Source organism: Lepisma saccharinum, chromosome 15, assembly GCF_977018435.1.
Source record: "Lepisma saccharinum chromosome 15, izLepSacc3.1, whole genome shotgun sequence".
Lineage (NCBI taxonomy): Eukaryota > Metazoa > Arthropoda > Insecta > Zygentoma > Lepismatidae > Lepisma > Lepisma saccharinum.
The window spans coordinates 63,709,682-63,726,573 of record NC_139243.1 but is presented as its reverse complement, the minus strand read 5'-3'; positions in this window follow the sequence as shown (position 1 = coordinate 63,726,573).

The window sequence follows — 16,892 nt, the reverse complement described above, 5'->3', positions numbered from 1 at the left end:
CAGTGAACGCATCAATATATATATATATACAGGGTGACTGGTAATTAGATGTATTCCCTGAAAGGGGTTAAAGTAGAGACAATTTGCAATAAATTTGACCATATGATACCCCGTCTGAAAATTAGTAGTTTTCGAGATAATCGAATTTCAATTGTTTTTGTTTAAAAGTGACAAATTTCCACATAAAAAGATGAATTGAGAAAAAACTGCTCATTATATGGAACTTTTTTCAGCATTTTCTGAAGCTAACAAATAAGTGGTTCGTTGAAAAAAAAAAAGTTTTCCCAAATAACAATTACATGTAAGTAACGGGTGGGTCTAAACTTACAAGTGATGATAAAAAAATGCACTCTTAGTTTACTTGGTAACGTATTAATAACAAAAATGATATGTACACAAATGTGAATGTTAGCAACATTTGTACCTTGTTGGATAGCAGATGACACAATTTAAGTAATTTGTATGCTTCGTGTCATATCATTTTTGTTATTAATACGTTGCCAAGTAAACTAAGAGTGCATTTTTTTATCATCACTTGTAAGTTTAGACCCACCCGTTACGTACATGTGATTGTTATTTGGGAAAACCTTTTTTTTCAATGAACCACTTATTTGTTAGCTATCAGAAAACACTGAAATAAGTTCCACACAATGAGCACATTTTTCTCAATTCATATTTTTATGTGGAAAATTGTCGTTTTTTTAAAAAAAACAATTGAAATTCGTTTATCTCGAAAACTACTAATTTTTGGAAGGGGTATCATATGGTCAAATTTATTGCAAATTGTCTCTACTTTAACCCCTTTCAGGGAATACATCTAATTACCAGTCACCCATGGATAAAAGCAAGGAGGGCCAAAAGGGCTAAGTAAAAATCAAAGAAGGCAAAAGGAAACACTCACCGGACAGTAGAAAAATTCAAAATTTTCACTAACTTCATAGCATCATTGATGTGAGGAGAAAGAGATGGAACCGGAAGTTGGGGCCCTGCAGAGTTGCCAGGTCCCCATCGAAGAAGAAGTGGTGTGTAGAACGAAAAAAAAACACTTTCATCACCAGGCTCATCGGAAACTGTGAGTAGGCGGGATGGGTTGGGAGGGATGGAGGGATGAGGTATTTTGGGAGGGTGGGATGAGGTCGGTTAAGATAGGGACATTACTGGTTGGCCTTGTTTAGGCCAGGTGGAGTGGTTGCACTCATGGCCGATATATAGGCCCTCTCCCATATTTTACGAACAGAGGTGTTGGCTGGTTGGGGTAGGAGATGGATGATCGGTACCCAGAAGCAGTCATTGAAAGGGATGTTGTGGTGGTTGGTGTGGACGGCGACAGTGAAGTCCAGGTTGTGGGTGGAGGAGCGGTGGTTATTGATGCGGAGGTTGAGGACAGTAGATGTTTCCCCCAGGTAAAAATCATCACAGATGTTGCAGGTGAGGATGTAGATTAGGTTTGAGACATGGCAGATCCCCTTGGGATGGAGGGTAAATTTGCCAGTGGCCGTGTGCACCTGGAGGGTGTGAGAGGTAATGAGGATGGGGCAGGTCTTGCACCTGGGGTGGTTGCATTTATGGGCAGGGGAGTGTTGGATGTGTGGTGAAGGAGTGTTGTGGACAAGGATGTTTTGGAGGTTGGGGGGGGGGGGCACGTTTGAAAACTACTCTGGGTTTGTCGGGAAATATGTTTTTGGTTTCAGGATCACTGTGGAGAATTGGTAGAAGAGAGTGTAGTGTGTGCCTGATTTTGTTGAGGTGGGGATGATATTGGGCGATGAGTGCAGGTGGGTTGGTGGCAGCAGGTTTCTTGGTGGTAGTGGTGTGTGAGGCAGCTCGCGATATTTGCTTGGTGACCAGGATGGAGGGATATCCATGGTTAACCAGAGTCTGGTGTAGGCGGAGGTTATAATTCTGGCGGGAGGTGGGTGAAGTGTTCAGGTGCTGTCCCCTGAGGGCCAGAGAGAATAGAATGTTTTTTTTTTGGTGTGGAACGGGTGGGAGCTGGAGAAGTGTACATATTGCATGTGGTTGGTGGGTTTTATGTGGATGGAGGTAGTCAGGTGTCCTCCCTCGATGTGCACATCCACATTCAGGAAGGTGAACTGGTTTTGGGGAGTGCAGCCAGGTGAATTTTAGGGAACGGAAGTGGTTAAGTTGGTCCAGGAAGGCTGACAAGGATGGTTCTCCATGTGTCCAGAGCATGAAGATGTCGTCGAAGAGGAGAGGTTGGGCAGCCAAGAACTCTTGCTCAAGTTTGCCCATGAAGAGGTTTGCATAGGATGGGCCCGTTCTGGAACCTTGGCTGTAAATCGGATCTGTAGGAAATTTTGGTTTTCAAATGTGAAATTGTTACAAGTGAGGACAAGGTGGGCTAGGTGGTGCTGGGGTTGTGAGGTTTGAGTCTGCTATTAAGGTAGAATTCTATGGAGCGGAGGCCATGGGAGTGGGGTATGTTGGTGTAGAGGGAAGTGCCATCGATGGTGGCATGGATGGTATTTGGGGGCAATGGTGGAAGGGTGCTAATTTTCTGGAGGAAGTGGTTGGTGTCATGGAGGTACGAGGGCAGAGCTTTCACAAGACGCTGGAGATGGGAGTCAACAAAGGCTGAGATTCTTTCTGTGGGTGAGTTATAGCTGGACACAATGGGTCTACCAGGGTTGCCAGATTTGTAAATTTTGGGCAATAGATAGAAGGTGGGTGTGCGTTGATTGTCAGGTATTAAGTTGACCTATCCGCCGAACACCTCAACAAAATCCAGGACTTCATCCACACCCGCAGCCCCCCTGAAGGCCTGACAGCTCGTACCACAGCCATGTTAATACCTGACAATCCCCGCACCCCTACCTTCTAAACTGTTGTCATTTTTGCAAACTGCTTATGTCTAGCTATGGATTCCATTTTGAAAGTTGTAATTTGAATTTAGATTAGGGCATATTTTTACAGTTGAGAGATAAATTAAAGCTGTGAAATAAGATAAATACAGCCAAATAATGTATTTTCATTGATTTTAAACACACTGGAGAAAGAAGCCAAGAAAACCCAGCCAAAAAAGGCACGGAAAAAGCCTCTTTTTTACTTTTACTAGTAAAGAAGGTCTTAGTTTACATATGAGGCTTCTCACCAAAGAGAAGCCTTTCAATTGTGAAATTTGCAAAGAAGATTTTAACCGTAAAGGAGATCTTAGCATACGTATGGGTTTTCACACCAAAGAAAAACCTTTTAATTGTTCAGTTTGTAATAAAAAGTTTTCCCATCAAGGTCATCTTAATGAGCATATGACGGTTCACAATAAAGAGAAGCCTTTCAATTGTGTAATTTGCAAAAAAGATTTTACCTGTAAATGAGATCTTAGTATACATATGAGGCTTCACACCGAAGAGAAGTCTTTCAATTGTACAATTAGCAAAAAAGAATTTACCCGTAAAGGAGATCTTAGTATACATATGAGGTTTCACACCTTAGGGAAGCCTTTCAATTGTACAATTTGCAAAAAAGATTTTACCCGTAAAGGAGATCTTAGTATACATATGAGGTTCCACACCGAAGGGAAGCCTTTCATTTGTGCAATTTGCTAAAAAAAGAATTTACCCATAAAGGAGATCTTAGTGTACATATGAGGTTTCACACCGAAGGGAAGCCTTTCAATTGTACAATTTGCAAAAAAGATTTTAACCGTAAAGGAGATCTTAGCATACGTATGAGTTTTCACACCAAAGAAAAACCTTTTAATTGTTCAAATTGTAACAAAAAGTTTTCCCATCAAGGTCATCTTAATGAGCATATAACGGTTCACAATAAAGAGAAGCCTTTCAATTGTGTAATTTGCAAAGAAGATTTGACCTGCAAATGAGATCTTAGTATACATATGAGGCTTCACACCGAAGAGAAACCTTTCAATTGTACAATTTGCAAAAAAGATTTTACCCATAAAGGAGATCTTAGTATACATATGAGGTTTCACACCTTAGGGAAGCCTTTCAATTGTGCAATTTGCAAAAACGATTTTACCCGTAAAGGAGATCTTAATATACGTATGAGGTTTCACACCGAAGGGAAGCCTTTCAATTGTACAATTTGCAAAAAAGATTTTACCTGTAAAGGAGATCTTAGTATATATATGAGGCTTCACACCAAAGAGAAGCCTTTCAATTGTGCAATTTGCAAAAAAGATTTTACGGTTCACAATAAAAAGAAGCCTTTCCATTGTGCAATTTGCAAAAAAGATTTTCCCCGTAAAGGAGATCTTAATATACATATGAGGTTTCACACCGAAGGGAAGCCTTTCAATTGTACAATTTGTAAAAAAGATTTTACCCGTAAAGGAGATCTTAGTATACATATGAGGCTTCACACCGAAGAGAAGCCTTTCAATTGTGCAATTTGCAAAAAAGATTTTACCCGTAAAGGAGGTCTTAGTTTACGTATGAAGCTTCACACCAAAGAGAAACCTTTTAATTGTTCAATTTGGAACAAAGCTTTTGCCTACAAAGATGGTCTTAAAGTGCATGAGTTCATTCATACTAAAGAAAAGGCTTTCAATTGTTCAATTTGCAACAAAGATTTTGTCCGCAAAGGAGATTGTAATGTTCATATGAGTGTTTGCTCAAAAGAAAATCATTTCAAATGTTCAATATGCGATGAAGGTTTTACCTGTAAGTGTCGACTGAATGTACATTTGAGCATTCACACTAAAGAGAAGCTTTTCCATTGTTGTTTTAGGAAAATGTTTGGTTTGGAGATATACTTGTACTTAATATACACATGAAGCTTCACAGTCAAGAGTAATGTTTTAATTGTTGAGTTTGCATAAATTGTTTTGGCAGGGTAGTTAACTTTAGTAGACATATGGGGAGGTTTCATAGCAGTGAAGTATTGATTTGACAGACAGTGATCTGTTGAATTTTTAGGAGTCTCACCATCAATGTTTCTAAATTGAAACCTCTTGAGTCTGTGCACATCTCACTTGCTGTAGGATCTTGGTATTATCAATATTAATTGTTGATATCTACACATGACAGGAATGTCTTTATTATCCAGCAGGGATCTCGCCCATACTTTCAATCAGCTCACCAAAAGATGAAGAATAAAGCCATGCTGGATTTTTAACAGAGCAAACCTTATCTAATGCTTATTCTTTAACCAAGAAACCAAGTAAAGAAGGAAGCTGCTGTAACTCTCACCTGTACATTTTAACCATTTTAGTTAGAGATTTCATGCCTCTGAGCTGCACATACTGCCAACTCAATGTCTCCTGTGGACACATGGTTATAGTTCTTATGTGACACAAGATTCATACCGCAGATTGCATAGATGTGTCCCTCAAGAAAGAAAAAAACTCAAGCTGTACTTCTTCCTTCACTGATGTTCTGAGAGAAATTATTATCATAGCATTAAATTTGAACTTAGAATTGATAATCATAATTTTCGTCTTTTGACTTGTTTTCTGAGGTGTACCAAATTATTGATAAAATCAGTAGTGCAACAAAACCTTGTACACAATTTATGTTGTGAGAGAAACAAATCATGAATTTATTTCTTCTTTGTATCTAATCAGTGGTGATTTATTCTAGTTTTTGGACTTTTAACCACTGTTATTTTTTAGATATTTACCTACATTTCAGAGGCTGTATCTGCCTCCATCTTCAGGGTAACGTGTAGTGTGATAGATCACATAAATGATTGCCTAGGATGATTATTCTTGGTGGCCTAGGCTCCACCACGTCTGTAGATCACAAGGACCTCTATATACAAAAAAAAATGCCAGGTAAGGTTATCAGTGGCCCAGGCTCCACTTTGTCAGATGACCATGTGAAGATCAAGGCTTCATGTGGCACTGTTAGGTTTTCACCTTGATCTCCAGGGACTGGAGGACCCTGGATTGCATGTTGATGTAAAGCGGGGTTGGTGTGCAATGTGTATGAATAGTCTATACAGACTATGCGTGAGATCTTATGTGTGTGGATTGATAGTGTGTGAATTGTTAACTCTGGTCCTGTTGTTGTTTGCAACTTTTGTAATTTGTATTTTTGTACAATTTGTTCACTGTTTTTTAGTGTTTATGTTGTGTTCTGTGGGTAAATGTATGGCATGTGGATGTGCAGGTGTAGTGCTGCCATCTATTGTTTTTTGAAAAAGTTTCTGACTAATGGTGTCCATATTGGTCTGATCACTAGACTGGGTTGGCTGATCGGTTCTGTTGTTGTTGTCATATACGATGCTTCCTTGAATTTTCTGCTGTAGCCATTTTCTTCCCTGTTTATTATCTGTGTTTTATCCCATTGTATTCTGTGGCTGTTTTCCCAGGCATGGGTCGCTAGTTTGATCTTTCAAAGTATCCCAGCCTGAGGTTTGCTTTGTGTTCCCCCACCCTCGCTTCAAGTGGTCTGCATGTTTCCCCAATGTATTCCCTCCTGCATTCACATGGCATGCTGCAGATTACGTTTTTTGTTTTTATATCGGAGTGTGTTCTTGGAGTGGAATGTAGTTCTGATGTTATATTTCTTGGTTATTTTTTGGATTCTTTTTGATATTCCTTTTATGTATGGTGTGTGGATCATGGCCAGTGGTTTTTCTTTTGGAAGTGGGTCTATTGTTTCTTCTGTCCATATTATGGGGTTTATTATTTTGTGTGGATAGTTATTGGTTTTGAGATCTTTGTAGAGTGATTTCTTTTCATTGGTAAGGTCCTGTTCGGTTTTACATATGGTTTTTGCTCGGTGCACGAGTGTTTTTATTATGCCGGTTTTTTTGGACTTGGGGTGGTTGGAGAGGAAGTTTAGATATTGTCCTGTATGGGTAGGTTTTCTGTACACTTTTGTGGAAAGGGTGTGGTTTTGCCTTGTAACTAGTACATCTAGAAAGGGTATAGTTCTGTTTTTTTTCACTTCCATGGTGAATTGGATTGTGGATCTTAGGCTGTTTAGGTGTTGCAGAAAGATGGGCAACCTGTGTTCCCCATGTGGCCAGACCACAAAAGTGTCGTCTACGTACCTGAACCAGGTGGACGGTTTGAGGTGGTGTGTGGTGAAAGCTATTTCTTCGAAATGTTCCATTTAGATATTGCTGACTATAGGAGATAGAGGAGATCCCATGGCCATGCTTTCTTTTTTTGATAGAATATGTCGTCTATTTGGAAGTATCCCCCTCCATGTAGGACTGCCTTGACGGGGTGAAGGGGCTTAGTAGGGAGGCCATTTTCATTTTATCATTTCATACATCCTTCATATCCACATCTCACATTTTCACAATTCCATCTCATCATTCATCTCCATTCCGTTGACCTCCCTATAACTAAGGGTCCTGCTTGAGGAGACTACCTCGATAAAAAAAAACCTATCCCAAGGTGTTAGTTGCACATGCCGATGGGAAAGTGCTGGCTGCAGGGATAGGTGCAGTCGCGAACGTGGCCTTGGGGATTTCGGTTTGGTTTTCGAGTAGCCTTCATTTTTGGGGGTAGGCCTTCCTCGGCATAGAGGGCATGTCGAGGTGACAATTTATGGACCCTCCTATAACAAACACTTTTGTATATGGATACAAAAAACAACTCAAACGGGGGAAAACCCCCAAAACGAGCGCAGCCTTCGAGCCCGCTTCAATTATTGGAAAAGACAAGTAACGTGCCACGTTATCTTGTGATTAGTATTATTCAGAAGACCGACGATGAATCTGCAACAACCAAGAAACATGGAGCTGCTACATTGAAGGACTTGTCACCGTTTCTTATCAAGAAACAGCTAGACTACGCAGCTGGTTCAGATGTTCCAGAAATAAAGGAGCTGAGAAACGGGAGTCTACTTATCCAGACCAGCACAGATCGCCAGACAAACAACCTTCTAAAACTAAGATCCTTGGGCGACTTCCCTGTTAATGTTGAACCCTATCGTCAACTTAACAGTAGTAAAGGTGTGATTCGCCACTGGGATCTGCTAAATGCTGAGGAGGAAGAGATTCTTGAAGCACTTTCAGACCAACATGTCACCGCAGTGCAGCGAATAAAGACACGAAAGTCCAGAGAACTTGTTCCAACTGCTTCCATTATACTGACCTTCCAAACGACCACTCTCCCAGATAGGGTACAGGCTGGATATTTGAGCCCGGCCGTACATCCCTAACCCAATGCGGTGTTTCAATTGCCAGCACTTTGGGCACACTCAGCCTTCCTGCAAGGCCACTACCGCCCTTTGTGGTAAGGGTAGTTTGCCTGATCATGGGACCGAACCTTGTTCTTCTGGTCCTAAATGCATTAATTGTCAAGGCGAGCACCCAGTCTGGCATCTTGACTGCCCCTCTTTCCAACAAGAGAAGAAAATCAGAGAGTTGGTTGTCACAGAGAAAATCTCTGCTGGTGAAGCCAAGCAATGTCTCCGCTAAAGTGTACGCACTACTTTAACTGTGCCATTCGCTACCGCTGCTGCAGCTGCTCTTACCCGTCACAGTGTAGGTGTACAAACCAGCGACGTGTCCACCCAAACAACAACACTTCCCGGAGTAGCTCGCCCTGCTTGAAGGAAACCAGCAACCACTCCTCCCTCCACAGAGAAGTTCAAGCAGGTGCATAGCAAAGAATATTTACTCAAGTCCAGTAGCTCTCCAGTCAGGGTGGCATCGACCAACCTGAAACTTAAAGCACAGCTGAAAGCTGCTCGGCGGGCGCTAAAAGCACCCGCCCCCACTGCCCCTTCTTCATCCCCTTCGCCCTCTGTGTCCTTACCCGAGGACATGATACAGGACGAGGTCGCGGATGAAGAATTTATCAAGGTGACAGGGCCTAGAAATAGAGTATGCCTTAAAAGGTAACAATCTTACCTACAGCTATGGCTTATTGTCTCCAATGGAACCTTAACGGTTTCCGTACGCATCTCGAGGAACTGCAAATTCTAATATCCGAATTTGACCCTGCCATCATATGTCTCCAAGAGACACGTTTTCGCCCAAATGAATCAGTGATTCTGAACGGATACACGCTTTACCGCACCGACATGCTTCCTGAGGGTCGTCGTGCTCACAGTGGTGTTGCAATCGGTGTTCGAGATACCATCCACTCAACGCCAATCTTTCTCACCACCCCCCCTCCAAGCTGTCGCCATGCGGGTCCATCTACCACAGCCAATATCTGAGTGCTGTGTCTACATCATAAGGGAGGGGCGATTCTCTCTTGAATACCTCCTTACTTTATTCGAACGACTTCCGTCTCCTGTAGTTCTTTTGGGCGATTTTAATTCTTACCATCGTTTGTGGGGCTCCGTTCGTACAGAGCCCCGGGGTCAAATCGTAGATCAATTCCGTGAGGCGTCACGTTTAACGTTGCTGAATGATGGGACTCCCACATATTTCAGTCCTTCCTCAGGCACACATTCTGCATTGGACTTGTCCTTCTGCAGTCCCAGCCTTGCTCCTACCACATCTTGGAGCTTTCACGCTGATCTCTGTGGGAGTGATCACTTCCCACTCTTTCTTACTCTTGAACATCTTCAGCACTCACATGAACAACACCCTCACTGTCATCTCAGGGCCGATTGGGGTGCCATCGAGCGTGCAGTGGACCTTGAAGTCGATCTTTTGTTGACTTTACCACCAATCGACGCCTTAGATATCTTTGTGTCACGAGTGCATGATGCTGCACTCACCCCCATTCCACATCCCAGTGGACCTGCGAGGCGACGCCCAGTCCCCTGGTGGACGGAGGAGGTCAGTGCAGCCATCAAGGACAGCAATCATGCCCTAGATCGATTCAATAGTAACCACACTGCCGCAAACCTCGAGCAGTTCCGCATTAAGCGTGTTCATGCCCGTCGGCTCATTCGAGCCAGTAAGAAGGATTGCTGGGTCCAATACGTGTCTTCTCTGACGAAGCAGGCTTCGTCGAAAGCCGTTTGGACCAAAGTACGTCGCATCCAGGGGGTGCATCTACTTCTCTGAGCGCTCTGGAGCACGATGGGACGTTGTACACCGATTCCGGAGACATAGCTAATATCTTGGCCACGTAGTTTTCTGATGCGTCTAGCTCTGAAAATTATGAACCACTTTTCCGCCGTGAGAGGGACCGTCAGGAACGACTCCCTCTGGTTTTTCGAAGTCATAACACCGAGCCATACAACTCTCCATTCACTGAATGGGAGTTCGATCAGGTGCTTCGAGATTCTAAGAATACAGCTCCTGGAGTGGGACAAGATCCACTATGAGATGCTTCGTCATCTGCCCATTGGAGCAAAATATTTCCTTTTGGCGGTATTCAACAGGCTTTGGTTGGAGGACCCCACTTCCTGTAAAGAAGCTATTATTGTTCCCATCCTGAAACCAGGTAAACAACGCACCGCAGCCTCGAGTTATAGGCCTATTGCCTTAACTAGCTGTGTGTGCAAGTTGATGGACCACATGATCAACAAGCGTCTCACCTGGTTTTTGGAGGAAAACTCATTGATAAGTAATTTTCAATGTGGTTTTCGCTCCAACCGTTCCACACTGGACCATGTGGTTCAGCTGGAAACACATATTCAGAACGCATTCCTCAACAAGGAACATTTAGTTGCAGTTTTCTTTGACCTCCAAAAAGCATATGACACAACGTGGCGCTTTGGCACCATAAAGCAGCTCCATTCTTGGGGCGTCCGTGGCCATATGGCGTACTTTATTCAAAACATTTTATCAGGTCGCTTTTTCCGCGTACGTGTTGGAAACTCCTTTTCGGATCTTCACGAACAAGAGAATGGTGTCCCGCAGGCAAGCGTATTAAGTGTGACTCTGTTTGCCATAGCAGTGAACAGTGTTATGGCAAACATTCTTTCCCCTGTACATGGCCTCCTTTATGTAGATGACCTCACGATCTTTTGTCGCTCACGGAATATCGCATCAGCTTCTCGTCAACTCCAACTGACGATAAACCGTTTGGTTGAGTGGTCCTCCCAAACAGGTTTCACCTTCTCATCCAAGAAATCCGTGTGTGTCCACTTTTGTCGTCAGCATACATGTCATGTAGATCCTGACCTGAACATGGGGAAATCTTCCCTGTGCTTCGTGAATGAGGTCAGCTTCCTGGGCCTCATTTTCGATAAGAAATTAACATTGCTACCTCACCTTCGCCAGTTAAAGTTCTCTTGTCTTCGAGTTCTGAACCTTTTACGTGTTTTATCTCATACTTCCTAGGGTGCTGATAGGACGGTACTGCTTCGCCTGTACCGTGCACTCATCAGGTCGAAGCTTGATTATAGATGTGTTGTGCATTCTTCTGCCCGCCCATCTAGACTTCGCATCTTAGACACCATCCACCATGCTGGTATACGTGTGTGCTCTGGTGCCTTTCGGACCAGTCCAGTTTGTACGTAGAGGCATCTGAGCCATCGCTGTCTCTGCGAAGAGAGTGGCTGGTAGTGAACTACTTCCTCCACCCTCGCTCGATGCCTTCACATCCTTCATTTCACACCATCTCAGACGAGAGTAGACTGGCAAGGTATCGGCTCCACCCTAGTGTCACTAGACCATTTGGTGTTCGTGCAGATGAGATCCTGTCAGCACTTGGTGTTGACAGTGATCTTTCTGGCATCTCTCCACTCATTCCGCCTCTCCCGACCTGGGAGTTTCCTGCACCTTCTATCGATTTCTCTCTGACTGCCATTCCAAAGGCAGAAACACCAATGGTTGTATACCAGCAACGGTTTTTAGAACTTCGTGCGAAGCACCCCAATTTTAATGTGTTTTACACGGATGGGTCCAAGACAGTTGAATCAGTTGGTTGCGCCTTCATCTCAAAGTTGCAGTTACTCGCTACATCTATACGGCAGAGTTGTACGCCATTCTAAAGGCACTGGACTTTGCAGACGTCAATGGTATGAGGAAAGTTCATGTGTGCTGCGATTCGACCAGCGTGTTGCAGTCTTTGGATTCGCCGTATTCCCGGCATCCAGTAGCGCAACGCATATTCAGACGGCTTGTGTTCTTATCTGCCAGTGCCGATGTACATTTCTGTTGGGTCCCTAGCCACGTGGGTATTCAGGGGAATGAAGCAGCTGATGCTGCCGCCAAGTCTGCTGATGCAGATGGCGACGTTCTCGTCCACCTTTTGCCAGCTAGCGACCTGCAGAATGTGTTCTGTTGTCGCCTTCTTGACACTTGGCAGGCCAAGTGGGATGCGGAAATGGGGAACAAGCTTCACGCTGTTAAGCCCACCATGTGTGCTTGGCGTTCCTCGTCCCGTCCCTCTTGGCGAGAAAAAGTTATTTTTACCCGCATCCATCTAGGACACAGCCGTCTAACGCATGGTCACCTCCTGCAAGGGCTGGACCCTCCGTTGTGTCGTGTTTGTAATGTTGTATTAAGCATTCGACAAATTCTCGTTGAATGTGTCGATCTTTTAACCTTTCCAGCTGTTTGTCATCCGTCTTGGGTGATGACGATGACAGCAGTATTTTAACAAATGTTTTTAGTTTCTTGCGAAGAGCTGGACTTTTCCACCATCTGTAAGGAGGTTTTTAATTTGTTTCTTCTGACTTTTTAATGTGTTGTGTTTGTCTCGTGCAGGTCTTTTTACAACCTTGCACTTTTAGTTTTTCCCAAGGGGCTATTTACACCCCTTTTTAAAATTTTCAGTCAGAATTTTAGATAAGGGGATATTTCCCCGTATACATAGAAGGGTGTGAAATGGCCTTAAGTGCCGACGCACCCAGAAATTTTAAATCAATCAAACAATCTATTTGGAAGAATGTAGTGGTCAAGCAGAGGTTGAGCATTTCCATTATTTGTTCAGGTTTTAGATTTCCTAGTGTGGTGTCATGTTCTAGGAGTTTCCCCTGTATGATTTGCAATGTTTCATTTATTGGTACGTTGGTGAACAGGCTAACTATGTCAAAGCTGACCAGAATTTCATGTCCAGTGAGTTGTATCCCTTGGATACGTTGAATGAAATGTTCTGTGTTTTTTATGTGTGTTGTTGTGTTTCCTGCGAGGAGGGTGAGTGCTGGTAGTAGAAATTTAGCCAGGTTGTAAGTAGTGGTATTTGTGGTACGGACAGCGCCGGAAAGTATGAACCCCCTCTCATGCAGATTTGCTACACTTAAAACAGGCTCAACATGCCCATATGAGCTTTTTGCTCAAGTGTGGAACCCTGTCTAAATCCAAGATTTTTGTAAAAATGCCCTCGGGAATTTCTCGGAAAGTATGAGCCCCTCAGATTGATGAGGCTACACTTATAAAAGGCACTTCTGTGAGATTGTTGTCCATAAATTTGTCAAAAATATGCCCCTCTTGTGGCCACACTTAAAATTAAGCCAAGATGCTTATAAGAGCCACACATACACACACCCACACCCACCCACATACACCCACGCCTACCCACACATATTTACTTCCGGTCCACTTCCGGTCTACTTCCGGTCCACTTCCGGTCCACTTCCGGTTCACTTCCGGTCCACTTCCGGTCCACTTCCGGTCCACTTCTGGTTTAAGTTCAATTGGACACCAGGCCCAACTTGCATATCTAGTACTAAGACAATGTAATATGCAGAGACCCTCTAGAATTGCTCCGTGACCCTCTCATTTCTTACATCATAAACATATGATTTTTCCCCTATGAGAATAACACTACATATGGTATCATCAGGTAATGCCTCGTGGAATTCACAGATAATTTTAATGTTTGTCCTGTCATTCACCACAACTTGTTTTCTTTTTGAAGTGTTGATGACAAACATGGGTCTCCGTGCTTTGAATTCATCTGGAGTGTAATACATGTCTGTATTGCCAGTAGTGACCCTCTTGAAAGCCGAAAATGCCTCATATAATTTAAGAAAATCATCCTTGGACATGTCTAAATTATAATTTTCTCTAGGAAAAACCTCATTTCTGCCATTTTTAAGATAAATGTTAAAAGATAAGATGTTAAGATAAAATTGTCTACAAGTCTTATATTTGAATTTGCCGGATAATCTGTTCCATCGAGCTTTACAACATCAAATTTGATGTATAGATCTGCTCTGTGGGGGTGTATAAAGCCGTCCCCTACATCAAGATCAACCTCAATTTCTGTGTTGGGTTGATTTAAATTTGCAAATGTCCTCCTGTTTGGGGGGAATGATTGTAGCTCATAACTCTCAATATTTTCCATTGTATGTATTTTTATTTAAATGTTAATCTCTATGATAGCAGTTGTTGTGGCTCCAGCAAAATCAACTAATTCTTCTTTCTCATTAGTGACCATCAATTCAATGTAATCTATTCTATTATGGCACACAGGAAAATATAATGTTGGGGATGGATTGTAGATGATGGGCTCCATAAATTCGGAATTAGGTTTGAATGTTGCAATGATGCCAGTTTGTTTGTGAGTGCCTATGCCATTTGATTTGGTGATCATACCCTCAGCCACATTACAGTGAATATTCAGAGTCTCTATGGCTAAGAATTTAGGTATATTCATAGCAGTGTGTTTGATGCCAGCTTCAAGTTTTGTGTTGTTCTCAAAGCCTAACAGCTCTCCTATAGTACCCAGATCCACTGTTTCTGTAGCAGATACAATCTCTACTCTGTGAGTGACAGAATTTTGAGTTAACACTACACCTCTGGGTAATTGAGCATTTAAAGTGGATAGATTATATTGCCCTGGAGTGATGACAATTTTTTGATCCCCTACTGCAATTGTATTGTTGTGGTGTGTAATATTAGGGATCAAGTACATGCCGTAAAATGCTCTGAGAGCTATTGTTTTGGGATACACTATATCATCATGTAATTTGAGTTTCAATATTGAATTTTGGCTGGTGAGATGGAATACCCCCATGATGTTTTAAATACCACAAGGCTTTTTGAAAATTTTCAATTGATGGTTTATTTATTTGAGACATATATCTGAGAACAGATAAACACAAATGTCCGCAATTAACATCTTTGAAGTTTTGAACACGGGCATTATTGTAATAAAGATTAGCTGATTTTAGATATTTTATTAAATTTTCAGGTGGAACACCTCCAAATGAATCAAACACAAATGCCTTATTGTTTAAATATTTAAGATAACAAATCCAGTGAGTGCCCTGATTTTTGAACTGATCCAAATTAACAATGCCACACTCTTTGTTGAGTGGTTGTTCTGGTAAAGAATCAGACATGTACACACCTCTAAAATGTTTGATGCCCAGTGGCTTGATTAAAGCTTCAATATCTTGGTTTGTAAGCGGCTCTTGTTTTTTTTAAACTTACTCATGGCTCTCTTAACACCTTTACCTTTTTTCTCCATGGCCAGGTTATGGCGCCTCTGCTCATCTAATTCTGCCCTATTCTTCTTGGCATCTATTACTGTTTTTGCTATGGCAGCTGATCCCCCAGCCAAGCTCCCAACAGCCCCGAGTGCTGCTAAGATGGCAGGGATGGTAAATATAAATCCCCCCACATGTGATTTTTTTCTTGATTGCTGTAATTTTTTTAATTGGGGGGTACTAAGCAACAATTTCATACCATGTCCCTTTGCAATACAAGAGCTTTTTTTCTTGCGCTGCTTTTTGGTCAAGAGACTGTCAATAGTTTTAAGAGATTAGAGACCTGCATAAGGTATTTGATACATAACACCCTTGGCCTTCATTGTAGGTTTATTATATACATGTTCACAACCCCCACCCCAGTTTTTGTTTGGTGCTCATAGCTATGGTGGTTCCCAATGCTGATATTCTCTCACTCAAAGAAGCATCTTTGCTTACAAATCTACCAAATGCAGCCTCTTCTAATTTCTTGTCTGCAACATGTCTCTTGTCAAGATCAGAATGTGTGTTGTATGCTATGTCATGGTCTCTACAAGCAGCATCTAGGGGATTTACACCAGGATCCCCTCTGTTTAATCTATGGTCCAATTTTGTACCGGGACCACAATACTGATAGCCTGGAATGTGTAGTTCAAATGGCAGCTTGTTTATAATGTCATTAACCAACCCCCGGCCCTCAGAGACATTCCAAAATTTGGGGGGTAGAGTATTAATAATTTTTATGAGATATCCAATCCCCTTAGGGTCATTCACTATAAAATTAGACAATTTTGTGCTTATCATGTCCATAATTCCAACCTTTTCATTGTAAAAATTGTGGTTCCCAGCATTTTCCTCCCCAGCTATCACCAGCAACCTATCCACAAGTTTCCTGACATCATCAACCCACACAAATTCTTTAGGCAGGGTGTTGTATTGTTTGATTCCACTGCCAGTCTTAATTTGTGACCATATGGGCTTGATTAAATTATTGTATTTTGCCCCACTGCTAGACTTGACTCTTTTTTGTGTGGGATCATTGTTCTGGTATAGATCATCTGATTTTATTAATATTTCTTTGTAGTGCTCATAATCTTGATCTGTATAGCTGCCAGGTCTCTTCCTAGTCATCAGTTCCCACAATCCAGGTGTGCCGGGATATTTAACAAAACCACCTTTTTGTCCAAGATGAGATTCTGAATATACAATCAGATCATCTCCCATAAATGTTACTCTGAAATTGCCAATTCTATGTATGATGCTCCCATCAAGCTCTGTGTCAGCATATAAGCCAAACACCTCATCTTTATTGTCTTTAGGTGTGGTTAAATATTTTTGAGCAAGAAGACCCAATTCAATAGGATCCTGTGTAGCTTCAATTCTTCTAGGAGCAACAGGACTAGGTGTATGAATACTGGAAAGTGGGGTGAATGGATAATCTAATATGTTCCTAGCAGCTACAGGCACAAGCTCTGTGATCAAATCTTGATTTTGCTCTGTAACAGTTTTGATATTCTTACCTAAATTATTAATAGCATCAATTACAGGCTGTTCTGTTTGTTTGTGTTTTTCATAAATTCCCCGGTTCTCTGATTTCCATCCCTTAAATCTTTTTACAAGATAATTTCTTAACTTAAGATCATCAATGATTGGCCTTTTCATGGTTATTTATATACGTCT